Below are 6,304 nucleotides of genomic sequence, written 5' to 3'. Positions count from 1 at the left end.
TTAAAAAGATGTGAGTTTATTCTGGGCTTACTATTCTGTTCCACTGAGTTGAATTTTTTCTTATTGTTAGAACCTAGGTAAGACTCTTGACCTTGGTAACTTTTATTAATAATTGACTTAAATTACTTAATAACTAGAGGCCCAGTGCATAAAATTCGTGCATGAGGGGGAAGGGTTCCCTCAGCCCAGCCTGCACCCTCTCCAATCCGGGACCCCTTGGGGAGTGTCTGACTGACGGTTTGTGCCTGCACTTTTAACAGATGCAGCTCCATTGGTGTTTCTTTCTTTTCATGCTTAAACCCATTGGAATTAGTAGGTATTCAAAGTGTGTACATTTTGGGGGGACACCTTGTATATCTCTAGTCAGCAGTGAAAGGAACCAATGGTGGATTTGGAACCCCCCAAAAAGGGAACCTCGCTCACTCCCTGCAGGTCTCCCCACTACACTTTCCACCTTCGTGGGCAGTGGGAGAATCAATGTTTTCTCTCATTAACTCGGAAAAGCAAGTCCTGTCACCCGCTGCCTGGCAGGAGTGCGCTAGGCCCCAAGCGAGCGAGGCTCAGTCAGGGCAGCCTTCGCTCATAGGTGTTGGCATCCAAAATACACATTTCTCTTCTGCAATTGCGCCGACTATCCCACTGTTTTACTGAGAGGACAGAGCTCCTTGCCTCCTCTGGGTTTCCGATCTTGAATGGGGACTGAAGGCATCTCAGTGAGGGCCGCCTGCAGCCACCAGGTGTGTCTGTCCACACCTGCTCCTGCCTCAACACCTACATTAGCCCCACAGAGGTGATCTCGTGGCTGTACTGGCCTCCGCGGGAACAGGGCATCACCACTCCACCCTCTCACTGTCATCTCACAGGCGCCCACGCTCAGCACCCAGAACATCCAGACAATCTTCAAGGACATGAGCATGCTGGAGGGGACGTGTGCACGTCCTGTGGGGAATGTAGGCATGCTGGGGTTGATGGAAGTGTGGTGGAGGGGCGGGGGGAACTTGTGTGCATCATGATCTGGGACTGTTGCAGGCGCACGTGGGTGACAGAGCACTGGGGGACATTCGCACACCAGCGGGGAGGAGAGGATGCATGTACCTGAGGCCTGTGGCTGTGCAGATCCACAAACCCCTGTGGAGCAGCCAGGAGGATGTCAATCTGACCTGCCACAGTGGCTGTCCCTGCAATCACGCACCTTCTGGGCCAGGAGGCGGGACTTGCGCAGCTACTCCTCAGCACTGATGGCCTGCAGGCACTACTTCAGCTTGGTCCGCAGGCTCCGCTTGGTGCGCTCACGGCTGCCACCACTACCATGTGGGGAGTACAGGCCGCCCTCCACCGGCCCACCTCCCCCGCCCAGAGGCTCTCCGTGTGTGCTGCCCACAGGCCCAGAGCGGCCTGGGTGGGGCAGTATGCCTGCACGTACTGCCCACCAGCCTGGAGCTTCCCACCAGCCACTCGGCACCTGCACGTGCTGCCCACCAGCTGCTCTGTGCCTGTGTGCGCTGCCCACTGGCCCGGAACACGCTGCCCACTGGCCTCTCCACGCCTGCGTGCACTGCCCACAGGCCCTCCACAGGAGGGGCAGGGTAGAATGCCTGCATCATTGCCATGGCGACGATGCAAGCATCCCGGCCCGGCCACCACCATTCTTGTCATGGAGTGACCCTCAATTTGCATAGTCCCTCCTTATTGGCTGTGGGCGCCACCATCTTTGTCATGGAGTGATGGTTAATTTATATATTACTCTTTTATTATATAGGATATTAGCTCTTATGGGCCCAGCAGAATTTTTAGAAATTATCAATAAGTTGGGATTGTCATTCCTAGGGTCTTATTTAAATATGTAACAGTAAATTAATAATGTTTTTTCCTCATATAAAAATTCACTGAATTAGATTGCTAGGTAAACCTACATGTTCTCATTTTCACATTAGAAGGTACAATAATTAATACTTAAGATATCAAAATTTGATATTAGGACATTTGCCAAATTAAATGCAGATCAATAAAAGAATCAATATTGATTTATCATCAATTATATACAAATTATTATTTTAAATTACTAGCCTTAAACATTTAATGTATAAAAGTAGAGATATAGGTTGTTTTTCTTATAAAGCTAAAATACCAGTTATGCTTTACCTGACATGGCTTTAAAATACTTGGAAAAATGATTACCCACAATGTTTTCTGTATAATATAATGCAATGGCCCAAAAAATGCACAGCTCCAGAAAGTACATGCACTAAATTCCCAGTCAGTATGCAAGTGAAAAATACATCATATAATTTATAAGATCTTTCTGGAAGCCCAAAGCTTAGAGTTTATTTTAAAGGAAGGGTATGCCAATAGATGACCTAACTTTGTGGCATAATTTCATATGAGTAAGATTATGAGACACTATTGAAGAGAAAATGGTTGAAGAAAGAATGTACTTCTTTTCATATGTTGATACACCAAAGGGAAAGTTAAAATATTCCCATACACTATATCTGATATTTTAATCTGATATGGAAGTTATTTCTAGGCTTTTAATTGGTTTCTACAATCCACTACATTTTAAAAATCATTTATAGGGAACATATAAATTAAAATAAAACCTCCCAATACATGTATAAAAATATAAAACAAGAATTTTTGCCAGAACTCAGTGTTTCTAGGTACAACCGACTCAAAAGCTGTTGAAGCACATAGTATGCAAGTATGTGCTATCTAACATGCCAGCATAAATTGAACACAAAAAAGTGAATATAAGAAATATTCCAAGTAGTCCTGTGAAATGCTCAATGACATCTGGGATGTAAAACTTATTTATCCTGCAAACATTTCCAATGGAGTAACTTAGAAATATGGTCAATGTACATTACAAGACCGCCTACTGGTATATCTATAGTCATCAATGACAGAACAAACCATCAAACCACATACTTACATTTTTATTCATATTAATGTGCTAAAGTTAAATAAATGGTGATTTTAGCCATGTATAACTATTAAAATCAGACACATTCTATTATTTATTTCCCTTATATGATTGAGTAATATTTTAAATAAATCACTGATTCATACTGTGAAAAATATTTCTGAAAAAACACTTCCAGAATGAGTTTGTTTCACAACACCAAATATAAAAATGCCTCATTTCTCTAAAATACAGGGTGGCCCATAAGTCGCTTTAACATTTAAAAATTGAATAATTATTTTTGTTTTTTTATTTTTTCTATTTATTTTTTATAATATAAAGTACAGGAAATGTGAATTATTTTTAGCTATGTTTAAAAAATGGTGTCTCTTAAATGACCTCATTTTCCACTTTGCAAGCACAGGCTCTTTCTAAGGCATTTTTCATGATGGCTCTTTAGGTGTCTGCCTCCAGTGCTTGAATTTCTTCCCGAACATTGTCCTTCAGGACAGCTGCTGGATCGTCCTGGGCTTCACTTCATGCACCAACTGCACCTTGTATGGGTACAGGCATAAATTTGCACGTACTGCAAGAGGAAGTCCACTAAATTCCAAGCTCAGGAGAATCTATGTGATTTTCCCGCCTGTGGCCAATCACCAACAGACCCCTGGTGCTAGAGATGGTAAACCAAGTGCTGTATTACTGGGCTTGCGGGTGGACTCCCAACATGGAAATGGTGCATGTATGCTCTGTATTAGAACAATGGAGCGGTGATTTTCAATATAAAATCCAATGGTTGTTACTCCTTGCTCTATTGTGAATTTTTGCATAATAAATATCCAGAGAACAGATTTTCAAAATCTGAAACAAACAAACAAAAAAATAGTTCCAAAACAGTTATTAAATTTTTCATTTCTAAAAAGTAGTAACACTGCAAAAATAACTTCAATACTTAAATATCATGAGTCATTCTCATTGAAATATCAGAATTATAAATTTGTATCTCTTTTATATCAACTAGAAAAGAAAATAATCTTCATCAAATCTCTTAGACTATGCCTCCAAATATGCCTTTTGTAAATTCTTTCAAGTTCAATAAATCATGACAATTTAGTTTGATATGAGGTAAACCTGAATCTTCTTCAGGTCTCAATGTCATATGGATTTTAACAGGGGTAGGTTATTATAAAGTAGATATTGTATAAAGTAGATATTGTATAAACATCTTTATTTGTAAAAATATAGCTTTTATTGCAGAGGGTCCCTTAATGTATTTTAGAATAATTAAGAAAAATATTATGTAGTGACTTGCAAACTACTTAAATTTAGATCACCACTAATACAATACATATCTGTAAACAATGTTTAATAACACATTAAAATATAAATGTAATATAATATTCATTAATTAAAATCTTTTAGTATTTAATCACCATAATGTCACCTAGGTGGACATAACACCTTAAAATATGGTTTTCTATTGACATAACTGAACATTATTTGAAAACCAAGACTATTTTTGTACATAATTGTTTAGTCAAAGGAAGCAATACATGAAAACACTCCCCAAATGTCATAAGATATAAATTTAATCAGTCTGAGTACTTTTTAAAATTATTTTTCACTTTGTGAAACATATTGAAACCCAGAGAAGTGAAGCAACTTGCCAAAGTTACAAAACACGTGCTACTTATTTTTTTCTATGTGCTCAGTCTTTGAGTTACAAACAAATTAATTTATTTAGAAGCTGTAGGTTAAACGGTGGCTTGTCCAAAATGACAGAGACATGTGCATTGTTTTTATTCTTTTCTTTCATTTATCACATATTTATTGCACACTATAATTTCCAAAGGCTAATGACTTAAATAAGGGTATAAAGTAAATTTTAAGTTATACTTACTCTCTCTCCATAAATAGAATGACAATTACAGTACAACATTGTCTGGATTGTGATCGAAGTGTTTTGGTTTTTTAATTAAATTTTTTGGGCTGATATTGATTAATAGGATCATATAAGTTTCAAGGGTACATTTCTATGACACATGATCTGCATATTGCATTGTGTATCCACCACCCAAAGTTAAGTCATATTCCATCACCAAACATTTGGTCTCCCTTACCCCCTCCAATCCCACTCTTTTCCCTCTGGTAACTACCATACTCCTGTCTGTATCTATGAGTTCCAGTTTTATATCCTACGTATGAGTAAAATCATATGGTTCTCTGATAGAAGTGTTTCCAAAGTTCCAAGGAGAGCTCTCTGATCCAGACTAAAAGATAATACATGCTTCATACCCTAGCTGGTTTGGCTCAGTGGATAGAGTGTTGGCCTGTGGACTGAAAGGTACTGGGTTTGATTCCAGTCAAAGGCACATGCCTGGGTTTTGGGTTCAATCCCCAGTAGGGGGCCTACAGGAGGTAGCCAATCAATGATTCTCATCATTGATATTTCTACTTTTCTCTCCTCTCCCTCTCCCTTCCTTTCTGAAATCAATAAAAAAAATGCTTCATGATGCGCGCGTGTGTGTGTGTGTGTTGGTTTACCCCAAGATGTTTATTTATTTTTAATAGATATTTTTATTGACTTCAGAGAGGAAGAGAAAGGTAGAAACATCAATGATGAGAATCATTTCTTTCCATTACTTTGAGTACTTCATGTCATTCTCTTCCTGCCTGTAGAATTTCTGATGAGAAATCAGGTGTGAGCCTTATGGGAGCTCTTTTGTAGGTAACAGTTTGCTTTTCTCTTGCTACCTTTAAGATTCTCTGTTTGAATTTAATTTTAGCAATTTAATTATAATGTGTCTGCACATGAGCCTGCTTGGGTTCTTATTGCTTGGAGTTCTCTGTGCATCCTGGTCTTGTGTCACTTTTTCCCCTACCAGATTAGGGAAGTTTCTGCCATTATTTCTTCAAACATGTTCTCTATCCCATTCTCCCTTTCTGCCTCTTCTGGAACAATTGCTATTCGACTATTGTTATGTTTCATGTTGTCCCATAGCTCCCTTAAGCTGTCCTATTTTTTAATTGTTTTTTTCTTTTTGATTCTCTGATTGAGTTTTTTACAACCCTGTCTTCTAATTCACTAATCGATCTTTGGCTTCCCTTAATTTGTTGTGTATTCATTCAAATGTGTTCTTTTTTTTGTGCTATGTCATCCTTTATTTCTGTTTTCATAGTTACTGTATCTTTTCTAATGCTGTTGAGAATCTTTACCATCATCATTCTGAACTTTGTGTCATAAATTTCTTATCTCCATTTCATTTATCTCTTCTTCTGGAGAATTCGCTTGTTCTTTCATTTGGGGTGGTTTCTCTGCCTCTTCCTTTTGGCTGCCTGATTAGGTTTATGACTATGTATTAGATAGAGCTGCTGCACCTCTCAATCTCCAGTGCAGGACAG

This window comes from Myotis lucifugus, unplaced genomic scaffold (genome assembly GCF_000147115.1).
Source record: "Myotis lucifugus unplaced genomic scaffold, Myoluc2.0 scaffold_142, whole genome shotgun sequence".
Lineage (NCBI taxonomy): Eukaryota > Metazoa > Chordata > Mammalia > Chiroptera > Vespertilionidae > Myotis > Myotis lucifugus.
This window is presented reverse-complemented; position numbering follows the sequence as displayed.